This window comes from Struthio camelus, chromosome 6 (genome assembly GCF_040807025.1).
Source record: "Struthio camelus isolate bStrCam1 chromosome 6, bStrCam1.hap1, whole genome shotgun sequence".
In the NCBI taxonomy this organism is placed as follows: domain Eukaryota; kingdom Metazoa; phylum Chordata; class Aves; order Struthioniformes; family Struthionidae; genus Struthio; species Struthio camelus.
The window spans coordinates 31,776,280-31,794,649 of NC_090947.1; the positions used below are offsets into that span (position 1 = coordinate 31,776,280).

Consider the following 18,370-nt stretch of genomic DNA (forward strand, 5'->3'; position numbering starts at 1 on the left):
CATCTTAAAACTGGTGTTTGAATTGACCTTCCCAAAGCTCAAGCACTTTAAGAAGATAAGCTCTCTTGTATGCGTATAATTGAGATCATTCAAACAGAAATGATGTTAATAAAAATCCCATTTCCTTCGTTCTTTGTTCATGCTACGTAACATGCAGCCAGAGTTTAGCCCACCTTTCTTTCACACGTGTAATTCTGTTGCCTTAGCTCTTGACACGTGGCAAGTGTCTAATCAGAAACCTGAGTGTCAACTAGATGAGCTAGCTTCACTTCCAGTTCGATGTTAGGTTTCTCCCCATTAGCACACCACAATTGCTTTTGGATTGCCAGTGCAATGCAAGAAGCCTTTGTCATTTTCTTTGCAGTAAAATGGCAATTACAATATTTCTTAGAATAAGATTTTTCATAGCTAAATTTTGTTAATACTCTGATTGACGAGCATCCCTTCAGGTTCAAAATCCCATGAAAGCTTGCCTTTTTCATAAGACTCTCTCTGTGAGTGAACATGCAACTGACTGTAATATCTATCTTGCTCAAAATTCCTAAGAGGGAAAGTAATTGCCTTTTTACATGCAGAAATGGTAAAGTCAGCTGGAGCTAATGCTTTGATAGCTAAGAGAATCAGTTATTAATATTTTTACACAGAGGCAGCACAGTCACAGAGGCCCCTGTAACTGTGAATCTCACAGACTTGCTCTTGGGCAAAGTATATGCAGTCATCTTTAATCTGTTCCATCTCTCCACAAGCAGCTCACCCAGCAGTGTGAACAAATTGCCTGGAAATGTCGTCATCAGGCTTCATCTGGCATTATCTCCCCTTCTGTGTCTGGGTCATTGATTTCCTCATCTTCTCTGCCTTAAAACTCCCATCATACGTTAATTTGCAGCTTTCCAGTACTGAAGCAGCTGCACTGTGCCTTCCTCGCTCAACACCAGCGGCTTTCAGCCTCTGAAGTGTCCTCTGCTGCTGCTCAAATGAAGACCTCCTGAATGTGTCTCGAGCGGCCTCCCCGCCCGCTGCGTAACAGCATGTGCCCTGACAGCTTTTGTTTCATCACAGCAGAGCTTAGAGCCGTTCTGCTTTTGGAAATTGGGTAAGACTCAGTCTCCTTCCTATGATGACTCAGTGTGCTGGAGAATTGCCTCCTGCTTTCTCTGAACGGCTATCGCAGCTCGCAGCGTTCCCAAAGTGGTACCAGCCTCTCCCTGCCACTGGCTCCCCGGGGAGCGCCCTTGGCCAGCAGGGAGCTAGGGCTGCTCCGTGCTCCGGTCTTATGATTGCTAAATATAGAGGCTATTGATAAATAAAGCAAATGCATGAAGGCTGAGAGAGAGCCAACAGTTATTGCAGGGTTGTCTTAACTATTACAGCCTTTTCCTCTGTTTTAACCCATGTCTTTGTGGCCTTTCAACAGTGTCCTTCACATTTTGAGTAGACAAAATGCATCAAATAACCAATTCCCACTGCAAGAGTTTCCAGGATCAGGCTCTCAATGTACAATTCAGCCCTGAAAAATTACTCTGCAAGAAAAAGTCTTGTCTCATTGACACTGCGGGTCAGTCTGCAGTTGCACTGGGCAGATTTTATTCCCAGTCTTGGTCTGCTGCCATCATTTAATACCTAGGTACCGTTCAGCCTCTGTATCAGATTGTTTGCTAAGCTCAAGCCGGCTAAGGCAGCTAAGCTGCAAACTGTTGCCTACTGCACAGCTATTCCCGAGGATCTAATCTGGCCTGCAGAAACTTCCTTCTCTTGCATATCATTACTCCTAATAAAGTCCTCCCTTCCCTGAACACTTGGAAATTGAGTGCGTCTGATATGGAAATAAGTGCAAGATGGTGAGGCCTCAGCTGTGGTTTACTCCTAAATTAGTGATCTTAACGTGAATAATTCCAGTCAAAGGAAGTACTGGATGAAATGAAGGTCTGCTTCCTTAGGGAAGCATGTTCTTCTATGAAGCTCTGCTGATCTTTGTCTTTCTACAAACCAAAGTGGTAGTCTTTGTTTCACAGCCAAATTCCTCATCCCAGGCCTGGAATATGTATGGAAAAATATTTCTAGAGAATCCTCTGTTACAGATAACCTGGAGAGGGGAAGTTTTCTGTGTATCCTACCCAAAACAAAGAGCTGCAGGCTGCCAAATGGTATAGAAAAAAAGCTTGTATCTTTTACTTGGAGGAAAAAAACAAATCTTGATCTTGAGGCTGATGTTTGCAATGTGTGCTCAGGGTGAGTCACATGAAAGGCAAATTGAGATAAGAGCAGAGTCCTGCAAGAAGACTACTGATTTTAATCTTTGTATCCCTGCTTACAGGCTCTTCGCTTTTGAAATAAAAGCGCTGTACTTCCCTGTAATGTCTCTGTTAAAAGGTGGGTGCAACATCCACCCAGCGTTTTCTGCCTGTGCCTTCTCTGTATATTTTATATATGTGTGTGTGTGTTTATGTATCTATATAAAAAAAAAAAACCTTCAATTTTCTTCCTTCATGATCTGTTTATAGACAGTCCTGCTTGGTTAGCTTGCGCAGTGCTCCTGCAGCTGTTACCGCCACGCTGTATCCCATCTTTAGCCTTGGTGCCTCTTAAGCAGTCACATGTGAGCTTCTGTTGGGTTTATGTAGTTACATGTGAATATCACTAGATGTCCTCTAGTGCTAAACAGCTTTATAGTAGTCTGTGCCAAGCACTACGCAGAAATTTAGTGAAATGAATCTTGATTGTTTTTGTTTGTTTGTTTTTTAATATAGCTTCATTGTTCCTAGCCCATAGATGGACAGTGATACTCCCATGGGTCTGTAGCCTGAAGGAGTGATCTACTAACTTTTACTGCCTGGGGTTATAGTGATAGCAAAGCAGTAGTATTGGTTTTTAGTGCAGATTTGGAGCCATGTGGCATGTCACAGGGGCGCCTGAACTGTTTCTTCAGCTGCTTATTTGAGACGGAGCCATGGGGCAGGGCTCAGGCTTTGGTCTCCTTGCGCTCTTCTCCAAACTCAGTACCAACAGAGGCGCCCGCGGGGCTCTGCTCTTCTAGACTGCAGCGAGAGCTGGTCCGGTGCAGGACGGCGCGTTCGCCTGCGGCCGGCCTCCAGGAAAGGCCAGTGGCTGGCGTGGCTCACGGGGCGCCTCTGCTTGCCCGCGGGGCCTCTCTGCACCCTTCGGCTCCTCTGCACCCACTGCCTCAGAGCAGGGCCTTTCGTGGGCAGAGTCTTACCCGCTGCACTGCCGCTGCAGGGAAAAAAAACAATACTTATTTTGCAAAAACAGTCCTGAGTCTTCCTGCCTTTCCGCCTCGCTACATGAGCGTTGCGGGCTTGCCATGGCCCAGCTCGGTGCCCAGCTCGCCGGGGGCCAGCGCGAGAAGCTTCCTAGGCCAGCCTGAAAGAGGCAGCCTCTGGCCAAACGCGCTGCCTTAGCCCGTTCGGCTTTGCTGCGGACAACAAGCAGCCGCATTGAGTTAGCCCTAATAGTGAAATATTATGCTACGTAAGTAATACAGCCACATCTTTATGGACAGTGTGCTTGACGTTTGCTCCGACCCGAGCAGTTCAGAGACTGTACGGTCACTTTAATCTATTGTGTCTGAAGCTAAAACAGATGGGAAAAGAAATTTAAAGCTCTAGGGGGGGGAAAGATTGGCTGAAGTTTTTAGGACTCTCTTTGCTTTCAGCGTTGCATGAAGTTCTGCAGTTGGAAACGTTGCCCGTTCTGCGCTCACGGCCTCCAAGGGAGGGCTGGTAAGGGGGGGCTCATCATGGCAACGCGTCTGTCGGCAACCAGAGCCCAAAGTTTCGTTTGAGGACTCGTTGGGGTGACTCAGCAGGATACAAAAAGGCACTGAAATAGAAGTTGTGTTGTGTAAGCTGTCAACCACAGGAGCAATTCCCCTTTAGCCAGGTTGTTAACTAATACACAGTGTAAGAAATTTAATGCTGCTCCAGATACTGGCTGGAATCAAAAGAAAATTGAAATAGGAATTTTTATCTTTTCCCTTGTATATAATTTCAGTATTTCATATGGGCAGGAAGACTATGGAGAATTGAGGAATACTCAGGAGACCTGAAACTGAAGTGCAGGAGCTGGAACATGTGGATTTTCTCTCAAACGTTATTGACTTTCGTATGAAACTCATCAAAGGTTTTCAGGCGTGGATGTCTGAATATTGGGCTACTTTTGATTTGGAAATACAGCTGTCTCGGCAAAAGGTAGACACTCACCTCCTCTGAACGGGGATCTATTTAAGATGCCCAAGTGCAAAGCCAGATGCTCAGATTTGGAGACCTGAGTCTGAAAACCCTGGCCTACAAGGGGTTGGGGCTGTAGTTTCCTCAGCATTTACTGACAGCGTTTCTGTGCCTGCAAGGGTGTACAAACAACCCACAGCGCTTTGCCACTCGCTGACTGGTGCTGCTGTTCCTGTAGGCTGAAAGCTCGTGTAATTCTCTCCAAGACAGTCTTGCAGCTTGGACTTTGGCTGGCTCGTCGCTGCTGGAGTTGCCGTTTCACAGGCGCGTGTGCACACTTGGCAGCTTTGCCAGCGTGATACTTGCTCATCACAGGCCACGCTGACAGCAGAGAGCGGGACTGCTCGGGGCTGAGCACCTCCCTTGCCGCCCTGCACGCGCTTTGTCCAGCGAGGAAAGCTTGCAGCCAGCAGAGGAGCTAAGTTTGAACGACTGCATCAAATTCACATGCGAACCTGTGACTTCTGTTGACAAAGGCTTGTCTTGCAAGCCAAGCGTAGATTCACGTGAACAAACTCCCCTGGTCCTGTGCTTTAGACAGAGAAGCTTATGGGGGTTCTTCTGGACTCATTTGCTGAGTCTTGAGACCGAGTGAGATTAGTGAAGAATTTACAGCCAACTAAAGCCAGCTGATCTACACTATGCGTTCATGGCAGTACTCCTAGTTCATAATAAATGTAAAATAGTTCATATTAGCTAAGGCCTCCTTTCAATGAACAGCAGGAGGCCTGCCTAGCTTAGCTGTTACAGAGAGGTTTTTATTTGAGGAGCTCAGTTTTGGGGACTTGTCTGCTTGCTCAGACGATCTCTGGTGAGGACGGGGGCACGCCAAAGGACTCTCGTTTGCTGTGCTAGGGGGTGAGTGCTGGCACGGTTGCCACAGGCAGCCCGGCTCTGATCACTCGCTGCGCGTCTGTTCCCTCCCTTCCTCAGCGCCTGCGGACCAACGCCGGTTTCTATGCGAAGACATGAGTTTCTTGCTCGTAAAACGGCAGCTTGCTTCTCCACCTGCCTTTTGCTGTTAAGGTAAAGTCTGCGTGGAGGCCCTCATCTTGTGTGAAGGTACAGGACACGGCACAGCGCAAAACTGCCTTGGGTAGAGGTTTCCAAGAAGTACTAGAGCGTAAATGATGTTCATTTGGCAAAGGAGGGGAACTGAGGATGTTTGTTTGCCTGTGAGAACCAATCCAAGTAACGTCTCTGCTTTGCAAAACAGCACGGAGAAGGGCCACGACCCAGCAAGGTAAGTCAGTGCCTAGATGCTGCGTGCGCTTGCAGGACGGTGCCCAAAGCGCTGCTGGGGGGAGAGCGGGGCAGAGCCTGACTGCCTGGCCCTTGCTCCCCCGGTTATGTTCGCTCACACAGCTGATGCCCCCGTCCCGAGCGCCGTGGGCTGTACATAAGCAGGGGCGCGCACGTGCAGAAGCCAGATTTCTGCGCCCCGCAGCTGCAGCAGGAAGGTGCATGGAGGCCAAGGAAAGCGCAGGTGAGACGTGAAGGTGAAGCGATGCTTTGGTTTGGTTTCCCAGAGCCAGAAAAGAGCACAAAAAGCCAGAAAAGTGCACAAAGAAGGGGTAGCAAAAGTAAACGCTGCCAGTCTGTTCCCTGAAGTCTCGCCTGGGGTAAACCTCTGGGTATTAAACATAAATTCTGTTATTGTGATAGTACTTGATACGGCTTCTGCATATTTCGGATAAAAAATATATATATATGTATATATGCACATCGTAGCCAGTTCCTATGCGTTCGCAGACGAACTGCGGCGAGAGCAGCCCCGTTGCTATAAGCGGCCCCGTCCAGCGGAGCCTGCCCTCAGCAGAAGCGATGATGTCCTCTCCTCCCCCTTTTTGCGGGAAGATGCAGAAGGCGCCCGGGGCCGGCAGGCTCCGTCCCGGGGGTCCAGCCCGGGCCGGGCGCGCTCCGCGGACCGGCGCGCAGCCGCCGCCGCCCCCCGCCGCACTTAAGGACGCCGCCGCGCTCCACCTTAAGGCCGCGCCGCGGACGGGCCCATTCCCCGGGCAGGGGTTGGGGCCGCGCCGCCCGCCCGCGGGTGAGGCCGGGCGCAAAGTCCAAAAAAAATTAAAAAAATAAAAATAAATAAATTTGAAAAACAATGCAAAAAAGCAGCCGAGCCCGCAGGTGATGTCGGGTTTTTCTCGCCGTGCAGAAACCCCCTGGCAGCAGCACCCAGCGCCGTCCCCCCCCTTCGCTGGGGCCGGGCTATTTATAGCAGGCGCCGCGGCGCTATAAGGGGCGGCCGGGTGCGGGCTGCCCTCCCGCGGCGGCGGCGGGGCCGGGCCGGGGCGGAGCGGGCGGCGCTGCCCGTCGCGGGCGCCTCTGGGCGGCTCGGGCGCGCTCCGAGGGCGCGGGCGGCCCCGGTGAGCGGGGCCGGGCGGGGCGCGCTGAGCTGCGGCGGCGTTTGGCGGGCTGAGAGGTTTGGGTTGTTCGGGTGGTGGGTTTTTTTTTTCTTTAGTTATAAGAGGGAAAATTTGCCTTTTTTTTTTTTTTTGAACCCCCCCCCCCCCCGTCTCCCCGGTGTTTGATAGCTTTGTTAAGAATTTACAGTGCTGCTGGGAGACTGCATACACCCAACGCTGAAGTGTTCAGAAATGCCCCTTGGAGAGGGTGGGATCAGCGCTTGCTCCAGCCAACTTATTGTAACACCCGTCTGCAACTGCTGTGATTTTTTTTTTCCTTCCCCCTCTTTCTCTCCTCTAGTATTGCTGCCGAAATGCGGTGCCCCGATGTGGCATGAGCCGCGTCCGTAGCCCCTTCCCCGGAGGAGCGCTCCCGGGCCCTGCCTGCCGCTTTCTGCCTCTCGGGGTCAGGAGGAACGGGCCACCCCCCCCCCCCCGGCCGGCGCCCCCCGCCCCGTCTGCAGCCCTGGAGCCCGAGAGGAAGCTGCTGCTCCGGAGAACCCGAAACCTCGGTCCGTCAATGGTACGGCTGCTTTGTGCGGCGGGTGGTTTTGTGCTGTGGTGGTGGGCTTTGGGTTTCTTGGGCTGTGTTTTTCTTTTTCTTTTTTCTTCTTTTTTTTTCTTTCTTCTTGTGATGAGCGCTTAAAAAAGTCGGAATGCAAAAGGGCTGGACTGCTATGGGTTTTGCGTCTGCCTGTTTTGAATGTGTGGTGGGAGGAGGGGTCCTTTCAAATTATACTGTCTAAGGGAAGATCTTTATAAGCTTTGGTTTTGTTGGAGGTTCATCCCCCCCCCCCCCCCCCCCCAGCACATTCAGATGCACAGTAATCTCTTTACTACCACTTTCATGTTCTGGTCTTTGAACTGTAGGATTTCTTATCTTGCATTAAAACTGATTTTGGACTACTAGATACTTTTTGAAAGCTTCCAGATTCGTTCGGTATTTCGTTTGTTTGTTAATTTGCTAGACTTCTAAAAGATATAGATGCTATCTTTTATTGCAGAGGAACAAGGAGAGGAAGGGACACGACTTATGTCTTAATTTTTCTTTACTCTGAGAAAAAAGAACTGAATTGCAGCTGAAGGATTGGGAGTTTTCAGCTCTTGTGCCTGGGATTACTGGTGATTAGAAAGAAAGCTTGCAACTATTTTCTTTTTCCCCCAGGGGCTCCAGAGCTCTGGAAACAGTGTTTAGAAATCCCTGCTCCCCAGACAGAGTAACTAATATATAAGGCTAAGCTGACTGAAAGTTGAGGAGCAAGTTAGAGTGAGACCCTGGATGGACGAGTTTCAGCATCCTGCGCCTTGGCAGTCTTAGGCTGATAGAGTAACCCTCTCTGTTAACGTGATGATTTTCTGTTTGGGACTTTACACTGTGGGCTGTTTGGGGTAGAGGCTGGAGTTTTGTTAAAGGAGCAAACCCACAGTAGAGTCCGGGCCCTGCGTGAGACCCTCTCCTAGTTATAGGCAATCGCAGCACTGTTAGGCACAAATCAACTGGCAGTTTTCGGCTTTAGTTGCTTTATGTTATGAAAGTATGAAAATCCAAGCTATCTATTCCTTAGCTATCTTGTGAGTCGTCCAAAGTTAGGGTTTTAGTGACAGGCTTACAGAGATGGTGGTTGCTGGAAAAAAAATCTTTTTATGTCTGATGTGGAAACAGTTCATACAATAGTTAGTACTAATAACAGATGTACTAGCTTTATAGCCATACCTGTGTGCAGGTGACCTTTCTGTATTGTTGGTATGAAGTTATCGGGTTAGCTCAGGTCCTTTCCACGCAGGAGAGAGAGCCGTTTCAAAGGCCTAAGACTGCATGGGTTATTTTTATTCATGAAAGGTGCTTCTCTATTGCTCTGAATCTCGTAGGGCTATCACAAAAATGGGGTCTTGTTAGTTTTTCCCCGTATAAAAATATTTTAAGGGAAGGTAAGGGAGAAGAATACAAACACGCAGCAAGGAAAGGATGAAGCAGTAGCTTAAAAAAAAAAATTGACAGCGTAGCTTTGGGCAGCCTACCAGAGATGGGATTTCTGTCTGCGGTACATAAGCACCAAAATACAAGACCACCAGCGTCTCTTTAAATAATAGTGCAGACAGGCTGTAGCAAATGGAAGTTCTTTATCTTACGATCCTGCGTCAACTTATTTGACTTTCTTTTATTTTTGCTTTGCCATTCCAGCAGATCTCTCACACGATACAGTGAGTAGCCTGGACTGCTGAGGGCCAAACAGCCCACTAGTGTCACTGCTGAATCGCGAGTTACAACAGGGATAGGAGCTGGCCCAGCATCTTTTTTCAGAATTTATGTGAAAGGCAGTTTCTGCTGAAGTTTTTGGAGGATGTTTTCACAAGCTCAAAATCTTTTGCGGAGGAACTAAGAATTAGAGAAACAAAGCTTGCCTCTTTCATTGGGGGAGCTTTCGAAGAGGGATGGGGTTGGGTTGGGATTTTTGTCTTAAACTGGGACTGAGGTTAACAAAAGGGAGGGATAAAACTGGATTATTCAGTAGTTAGAGGCCTGCTTCTTTCCTTCTCCCTGTACACCTTTTGGCACTGAGAGAGACCTGCTGGCATTTTGGGACGGGACGGAGGAGGGAGAAGATGAGCCGCGTACCTGAGCTGGCGTTCTCATGACAAAGTAGGGTGAAAGGACAAGTAAATATAGGACGAACAAATGTGATGAATCGTTGTCATAGCTGATATGCTGTGGGCTCCTTAGCGTTCTTCGCTAACTGTGGACAGAAGTCGTGTCTGGTACCCAAGACCTGCGTGGCCCCCCCCCCCCCCCCCCCCCCCCCCGTCCACGCCACATGGTTTCTGTGGCCGCCTGATGGCGTTTTGCTGTTGAGACTCTCAAGGCAGAAACGCTCCGCTGTTCTGCTCTTAATTTTGGAGGGCCCTTTGAGGAAAGCTGTTTGGCTTCATCTATTTCTGCCCCTTCCTTTTTATCTTCTCTCTTTAGATGTGAAATGTTTCTGTGATTGGTCTCTACCTACCTCCCCTGGCTGCAAAACAGGCCCTCTATGCTGATCTGTTGGGCGCGGGTGGGCTAATTCATTAAGAGGAATGAGTCTGCTCTAGGAAAGTTTTAAAATCCAGACCTTGACTGGACCAGGCTATTTCCCCCCCCCCTCTTCCCCCCCCAATTTATTTACTTTTTGCTGCTGCTGCAAAGCTGTTGGTACTGGTGACTCCTCACTTTTGCCTTCCTCAGTCTTTGCAGCCTGTTTGGGGCTCTGGTGCAGTGTGTTGCCTCCATGCTTGGTAGCTGGCCTCAGTCTTACCTCAGCATTGCATGTTCTGCATGACCACATATCCCTTTTCCACTCTTACCTGCACTGGTTGTACGTAGGAGGAAGGGATCGTACCTTAGCATGGGTATACGCAGCCTTCAGCAAAGAGGGAACTCCAGGCTCTACTCGTGAGACGGAGAATATTAACGTACATCCACAATAACAAAGAGGCACGAGAGACTGGTGCCTGCAGGAGCTTTCACTGTCATTGCACTGTCACATAGATCAGGGCTGAGAGGGCAGATTCAATAGGGGATATATGGAATTCATTTTCAGGCTTCCAAGACAGTGGTATAAACCACGGAAGAGAAATGATCTTAAAAGATATGGAAATGTGCTTGAAAGTGACCTTTCAAAGATCAACGATATTATTAGTGTCTGAGGCACCCAAATTTAATGAGATACAAAGCAGAAGGGGTTGGGAGGATTCAGTCCAAATCAAAACAGAATGAGCGTGGGACTGGCAGATGGAAGGAGCATTGACCCACTCCTTGTGGAGTTACTGCTTTTTTTTTTTTGCTGTTGCTTACAGAAGAGACTTGACAGGGAAGGTACTAAGTGGGGAGGGGAATACAGTCGTCTTTTCCTACTAGAGCGTCACCGCCTGTGTATTTTTCCACAGCGAAGACCAAGTACTGAGGTAAGCAACTAGCAGCCCAGCAGTCACATCCTGATAGTTTACATCTAATGTAAATCTAGAGCAAGTCCATCAACTTTAATAATACCTATTGTAAGCCATGACTGGCTCTCCCTGAGCAGAGGGAAGAAACGAACAGCTGTAATGTCAGGTGCTGGATTTCTTAGCATCCAGCACCATCCATAAGCATACTTATTTTTGAGATTTATGATTCTTATTCTCTATTTGAGAATTGAGTGGAGAGCTGATCCAGGCACGTATATATGAGACAGCATCAGAAAGGGGGTGATACATATGGAAATCTTGAGTAGAGAGGTGGCAAACTGACTGCTGTTACTGATGAAATAGCTATAGATAAATGAAACATATCTCCTGAAGTAAGGATTGGGGGAGATTATTTTTAAGTAGTCTGCTGTAGTATTTGTTACTGACCCTCCTGCAGATATTACTGCTTCAGACATTAATTATTTGATAACTGGTGGTTAGTGCTGCACGGGTGTATAGGTTTCATCAGGGAGAGCAATCTGAGCTGGCTGAAGAGGTGGGAAAGCTGTCTCCCAATGCCTTCTCTGTCACAGGCCTCCTTTGGGCAGTTAGGCTGAAATCAGCAACTTTTGTAGCTGTCTCTAACAGTGAATCTGTCTCTCATTGAACCCACTTTTCTTCTATCTGAAGTAGGGTAATAAAAAGTTTCTTCTTCATGGGGTGTGTTTGGAGCATAGATATAATAATAAATGCCAAGATACCTCGGGAGGCATCTAAGTATTTGAGATGCTCTGGGATTGGATTCTCCTTTCAGCTAAGTCTGTCCTGTGCCTGATGATTACTGGCCAGAAATGGCCCACAGAGTTGTTCAGCCCTTCTGCGAGTGAGGCTTCTTGCTAATTTCTGGTGAAATCCTGACCTTCCTCATTTGACCTTCCTCTGCCTCTGGCAGTTTGTTTGCCATTGATCCCAACTCATGGACTCGAGATTAGTCTTGAACTCCTTTCTCTTTCTGCTCCTACAAAGAGCTACTTGAATAGTGTGCTGACTCCCTTCTCCTGCCCCCGGATAATATGATGCCTGTCTTGCCTGCCATGAGTTGTGTGCCTTTTTCAGAAGGTCTGCTTTGAAAAGAATGATGTACCAAATATATAACTTTATGCAGTATGGTAAAAATGATTTATTATTCTCTTATCTTTCTCAGTCCCTCTCAACCCCCTGCTTTGTCTACGCCTTTTTATTGCTGCAAACTGCCTTCACATAGTTTCACGCAACTTCACTTCTGAAGCTTTGCTTCTGAACGTACAACAGTTCTTTACCATATTAACGTGATAAACATGCCTGATGGTAAGTTGGTGGCCCATTTCATGGGGCCCTGGATAATGGTGCACCATTTCACGGAGGGGAAAAACCATGTATTTCCCCAAATATAGGGGAAGTGGTGGAAATGCCCCCAGCTGATTTGCTTATCTCTGTTCTCATTGTGCTTGGTTATTGCTCACTCTCCCAGCCAACTCGTGATTGCGTCTGCCTAGTTCTTGGTCTAGGGAAGAGCATGATTGAGGACTTACTGAGAGCTATTGGCACCTGAATGGTGATTAGTAGTGATCAAACATGGTGGACCATGTAGCAACTGGCGTTCTTCCACTGTAGACCAAAAAGCTGCTCCAAGTTTTCATCATCTAAGGTGAAAATGAGCAGGACTGCATCGGCCCCCGCTGTGACTTTGCTGACAGCCAGTTTACAGTCAGCCTGCTCCCTGGGGTATGGTTTAACCTAGCTAAGTGTTTCTTGGGGTCAGTTCTGTTCCTCTTGTACGTACGTGTAAGTAAGTCTTGGAGTGCTTTCTGACTTACTGGAGTGTAAATAAAGTGAGAAGGTCTCTCATTTACGAGCTCACTCATCGGCACGTATTAGTAACACTCATCAGCTTTTGACTGGAACTTTGATAGCATAATTACTCTAAAAGGGTAACACATTCAAAACTACCTATGTGACTTTGGGAGTTAGATTCCTAAGAGTCTTAGTCACTGTTTTAAATAGGAATCAGGTTTTTAAGCTTCTCAGAATCCTGCAAGTTTTACCAAAAGGCTTCTGTTATGTCTTTAAAATGTCAGTTTCTAGGACAAATGTGGCAGCTCTACCACTCCGCTTATTTCAGGTATTAACTAGATAGGTTGAAGAAAGCATGTGAAAAATACTATGAAAAATAGATTCTAATGGGTAATCTTACTAGAGAGGTCAAAGACGTAACAATGTTCTTTGGTCACCTGGCAATGTTCTTTGGTCACCATATATGCACATGGTGGGCATGTGCATATATTTTCAGCTATGTCATTAGGACAACTAGGAAGACGAGAGATAACCTGACCATCGCTGTAGGCAGAGCAAAATATATGTTTCTCCAGATGCAACTTGGTGTGCTGAGTTCAAACAACTTGAAATTGGAACAGTTCGAATCGCCAGGACAAATGTGGTTATCAGAAGAAACAAACAGACTAAGAAAACAGTCTTGCATGTTGTCGTATTCATGTTTGCGTAGCTAAGACCTTAATTTGCTTTCAATCTTAGAGTTCTTTTTTTAGGGGTGATGGATTACTCCTGGGTATTTGTGGTACAATTTTTTAAGCGTTCTTGGAATCCTTGTAATGATAAATATATTTATTCTGCAACATACCTGCGATATAGGGACATACTGTTTATCTCTCTTCCACGTTTGGAGAATGGGAGTATTCGGGAAAGCTAAAGAAAGCACACAGGCTCATATGGGAAAGTCTGGAGGTGGAGAGGCAGGAGAGCAGTGAAACTGGGTCTCAATTCTCATGAAAATCGCCCAGCTCTGATCCATAGTCTTTTCAGCAGATTCCTCCTGGGTGTTTCTGAGCCAACTCAGGGCATTTCCTCAGCTAGACAAGGTGGAGTTTTGCCTTTCAGAGGAGGAAAGTTCAAGGTTGGTGAGGGAGGGAGGAATAGAGAAAGAAAATACATATCTGGAGGACGAGAGGAACCCAGAGGCCTCTCTCCAGCTTAGGAGCCACCACTGCTTCTCCAGCAAGCCCGGCCTCCCAGATGTGGCACCAGCTGCTTCACAGCTATCAAAGCTTCCCAGATGTGGCATCAGTACTTCACAGCTATCGAAACTCTGCTACCTTGCCACACCTCTGCTTTTCCTGTGCCTAAAGCCAATTCTGCTTGCCTTCCCCTGTTGACAAGGTGACTCAAAGCAGCTGGACTGACTACACTAAAGCCTTCTGCCTCGCTGCTAGAGGCAGATGTATCGGGGTAAAGGCTGGTGGGGATGACAGTGCTGGGAGCAGGAGAGGCCACATGGGATCAGGGTGCTGCAAATTCCTCTGCGCTGCATCTCTGCGCTGCCTGGGAGAGTCTGCTGCCCAACTGAGAACCGCTTTCGCTCAGCGTCGGGCCTCTCGGGAGGCACCAAAGCTTTTCCTTTGAGGCGGTGGAAACTTCTACAGCTTGTAGAATGGTTTTTTTTTTGGTTGCATGGTAAAGAGTAACAATATGGGTTTTATTTCCTAGAACGTATTCACATTTATGGGATGCTATATTTAAAAAGGAGAAAAAATGAGTCATGGGGCACTGTGCTAATGCTCAGTATTTATGTCTACCTCTTGTGAGGCTGAAGGCAGCAGGAGCTGAGTAACAGTCCTGTGAAGTGTTTAGGGGATTTATAGATCAAACTAAAGCCTGCTGAAGTCAGCTGTAAAACATGCTGTGCCTTATCCCAGGCCCACACTGTGCACCTTGTGCTAGTTACAGTGAAATGCTCTCCTTGAAAACCCTGCAAGCGCTCAGTGCTATCAGCTTCCCCAGACCTCAGCGTGAGTGACAGAGCTCGGACTTAAGTTTGTTGAACTGAGGGCTACAGCCGTGCAATGCTCTCGCCACAGTTGCTGCAGAGCCGCAGCCTCGGTCACGGGGCAGGGAAGTCCCTCTGCCTCTCAGCCCCGTGCGAGCCGGTGTCTGGGGCGTGTGTGGGAGCAGGCACCACCTGCACCCCTGATGCAGTCTGCCACGTCCTTTGCAGAAGCAGCTGTCCCCAAGAGAAATAAGGTTGTGGTCCACTGCAGTGCAACCTGCCAGGGCTCTCCTTTCAGAGCCTGCTAGGGGCACTGGGATGCCAGATTTTGGATACTTTCTTTTATGGCATGTCACGACACTATTTAGTTCAGTTGACTTGCATTTAATTAAGTGCAAGGTTTTTTCTTTTTTTTCCCCTTTTCTTTTTTTTTTTTTTAAGAGCCTCTTAATATTAATGGCATAATGGTTGATTTGAGAGTGCCAAAGAATTCAGCTTTCCAAGTGTCTGCCTGCCTGCCAGCGTGACTCAACTCTGAGCACAGGTAGAGGAGGAGTTGGGGCTGGGACTTCTCTACCAGGTAGGCCAGGAACAGAACATGGAGATGGGCTTTGTGCCAAGCTGTGTGAACAAATGCAGGCGAACGCAGTTCATAGCGTGCATTTTACAGGCACGCTAAGTGCTCTGCAAACTCCTCTGTTTTGCCCACTTATTTGGGAGGAGGAATTGCAGAAGAGAGCTGAAAATAAAAATCAAAGTGAAATCTTCAGGTTTATAGGGTTTGGGAGTTTTTGGGGGGTTTTTTTGTTGTTGTTGTTTGTTTGGGTTTGTTTTAAGAATCAGTCACATCAGTCTGAAACTTAGCATAAGCTTCCTTCAGTATTTTTTTGAGGGATATGCTAGAAAACAGAAAAGTCTCTAGTGACGTAAGGCTGGTTTGTTGAACCAAGTATTGCTCATCTTGCAACCAGAAGAGGGGTTGAAAAGCTTTTGAACAGGGATCTGTTATTAGCGTTGCTGAAAGTACAAAGCCTAATGGGGAGTCTGATATCCAATAGCTGGAACAACAACCCACCCAACCCAATGTAAAAGGATGGTAATGGCCATTCCTGCAGTGGGAATCCTGTGCGCTGTTGCATGTCTCAAGGCGCCCAGTCACTCCGAAAGAACAAATCAAACAGCACCACTCTGTGACTGTATATTCCTCACACTTTACACTTTGCATAAGGTAATTTAAGTTGAAAATTAAGAACTCAAAAGCCTAGAAGTGCCTGAGTATAGGTTCTTGAAGTAGCTCGAACTTGCGTGTGTAAAGTTAGGGACTGAACTGCAACGCGTTATGTAATCATACTACTTGCCGCTTTCTGACTGCGCTGTTCATAAGTAAGACTTAAATTCCCATTTCCATTTAAACCAAAAATGAACTAGCACTGGCAGGAGGCATTTTCATCTCTAAGCTTGTGAGCTGTGACACAGGTTCCTTTACCAGTTGATCATTGTGACATAAAGATTCCAAAAAGGTACAGAATGAGGTATAATAACAGGATGTAGATGGAATTTAATTTCAGGCCCATCCAGACATCGTTATCAGGTCTATCATCGGTACTTAACATACCCAAGTAGCTCTTGAATGGTCTGCCTAGGCAACTGGCAATCCAGTAGAGATTATGATCTTCAGAAGATGTATAACTGATATCTTGTGTAGTACTTGGTTCAGATGCATTAATGCCGCCGATGTTAGTACAAGATTTGCTGGGTAGGGGACATCTGTCTCTATGTGGGAATCATGGTGCTCAATCCCAGAAAAAGCCATCAGGGGCATTCACAGAGCTGGTGACGTGGGCTGATGAACAGGGAAGGGGGAGGTCACTGAAGAAATCACTTCAGCTCAGGAGGGCTTCCTGCCAAGCTGCAGAGTGGTAGACTGGAAGTTGGTTTGATGGGTGTTGGCTTTAGGTGGAGACGAGAGTCCCCTGCTAATGGAGGAGGAGGAGACATGCCCCGGTGCTCTGGAAAAACCCCAAGCTGTTGCAAATTGTTTTTGTGAAACAGCAGCGCAACATCAAATATGGACAGTCTTAGCTCTCAGAGTAGTAAATGGTCTAGCTGTTAGGTCCCTGTCCAACCGCAGCTCTACACCTGACATGACCAGCAGTGGCAAACGAAGCAGGTATTGCCTGAGCCTATCCAGTGCCCGCTCTGCCTCACTTCCACCTTGTTGGTGGCCAGGTGAAGGACCATAACTCTGAACTGAAAATCTGAAGGTTACTCTGAGCCATAGTGACACGGTAGACTTGAATAAGTACTTGCAGCTCTTCCCTCAGAAAATATTTTGTTGCTCAAGGGCAGAACACTGGGAAAGACTTCTGTCTTTGTTTTATCCGTGGGCCAGGGCCCTTAAATTTAATCTGCAAACAGGCACAGTAGCGTGCATGAGGAGCTGAGTGGGCCATTTGCTTTCCTGGGGTTTGGTTCTATCTAAAAGATACTGAACACTCCGGTAAAATGTTCTGCTGAACATCGTTTCCTTTGTGCGTTCTCCAGTATGGCTTAATGCGACGTAGAGAGGCTGATAAGATGCTGCATCACCCCTATTCTGTGAGCTGTGAGTATTTTGTTACGTGAGATTTACCTGTGGAGTGTTAAGGCTACCTTCTGAAGTTTGGCTTGCGCTAAATGCCTGTGGAGCATGAAAAGTCTTCCATGTTAATCAGCAAAGTTTGCTAAGGGGATATGTAATTTGTTATTCTTTTTGCAGTGTAGCAAGTCTGTTTAATTAAGCATTTGGGATTTGAATTATTTAATAACGGAACAGTATCTATCTACTTGTGTGTTACTGAAGATCTCTGTCAACCTATTTTTATGCATTGGATTTTAAAATTATGAGCTTCAGAAACTCTTTGAATCTCAGGAGGACGACTTATTGGATCTGGGAGGGCAGAGAAATACAACTCTTTTTCTAAGGCCTCCTGAGCACAGCAAGTCACTCCCTGTTGTTTACACACCAGCCTCACAAGAATGTGGGAATAAATGTTGTCGAAGAAAAGGAGAAAAATCATGTTTTCAGGCATATGCTGTGTAAAGAATCGGTTTGGTTTTGTGCTGTGTACGAGTAATTCCTTTTGCCGCACCAAACCCTGGGAGGAATCCTCTGGTTTGAAGGTCAGATTGCCTCATCCGTTTCTAAAAGCCAGAAGAAAAATAATAGTGGCTCTAGTTCGCATGGGCTTGGGAAGATTTGCAAGAGGTGGAAGAGTAGCTAAGCAGTGGGAAGGGGTGAAGATGGATATCAAAGCGGTGAAGGATTTCCAAACTCAGGAGGTGGGTGGAGATCTGCCATCTTTAGAGCAGGAAAAGAGGAGTTGGGGAAGGATGTGAGGAGATGCCTGCTGGCCTTCTGTGGTGGGGAGAGGCAGGCAGCCCAGGGCAGGGTGTCCTAGTTAGCCACCGGAGGAGGAAGAAACTTGCTGACAGGGGCGCTTGGCCCAGCAAGCTCCCAAAATGCCTCCTAACCTAGAGCTCGCTCTCTCCAAGCCCTCCTGACCCCAGGCTAATGTGCACTAATTCCTGTTTTAAGACCAGTGCACTTCAAAAGCTTTGTCAAGTGGGGGGTGGGTGGACACAGTGGGTGGAGCTGATGACCCAAAATATCATTTCCCCTTCCTAAGGCTGGGCGTATACCAAATTTGCGTCTCTATGTGGTAAAAGAATATGAACCAAAAGTGCTGAGAGATGCAGTGGTTAAACTGAAACATGCTGTGGCAGGATGAAAGTAATCTTGTCCCTTACCAGTCCTTAATGCTTTGGGGCTTTATTTATTTTTTTTATTTTTTAAGTGGCTGGAATCCATGCCATCCCTATCTATGCTTTTGTGCTGTTAATAGAATTTTATATGCAGAAGCATGTCGGGACACTGTCAGGGGAAGCCTTCTCATGTTATGTTGTTCAAGCTCGCACGGTCGAGATAAAAC

At 47.2% G+C, this 18,370-nt stretch overlaps 1 protein-coding gene and 1 long non-coding RNA gene across 10 annotated transcripts in view; both read left to right on the top strand.

The window, feature by feature from the left end:
* The first annotated feature begins 769 nt into the window (after window positions 1-769).
* On the top strand, window positions 770-6,115 carry LOC138067721 (uncharacterized). 2 transcript variants are annotated; one of them, XR_011142099.1, is made up of 4 exons: window positions 770-1,093; window positions 4,009-5,487; window positions 5,610-5,730; window positions 5,997-6,115. It is a non-coding gene; the product is annotated as an uncharacterized lncRNA (long non-coding RNA). The 2 variants fall into 2 exon arrangements; XR_011142098.1 differs by having other exon boundaries at window positions 5,610-6,032.
* Window positions 6,116-6,518: 403 nt separating this feature from the next.
* The window catches only part of MRAS (muscle RAS oncogene homolog), a 42,504-nt gene continuing 30,652 nt past the window's right edge, over window positions 6,519-18,370 (top strand). For 2 of the 8 annotated variants that reach the window (XM_068948992.1, XM_068948991.1), the window contains exons 1-2: window positions 6,527-6,622; window positions 6,963-7,173. The gene's annotated coding sequence lies outside the window, so the exon portion shown is untranslated. Of the gene's footprint in view, window positions 6,679-6,962; window positions 7,185-18,370 lie in introns of all 8 variants that reach the window. The other 6 variants (XM_068948986.1, XM_068948988.1, XM_068948994.1 and 3 more) reach the window with 6 other exon arrangements.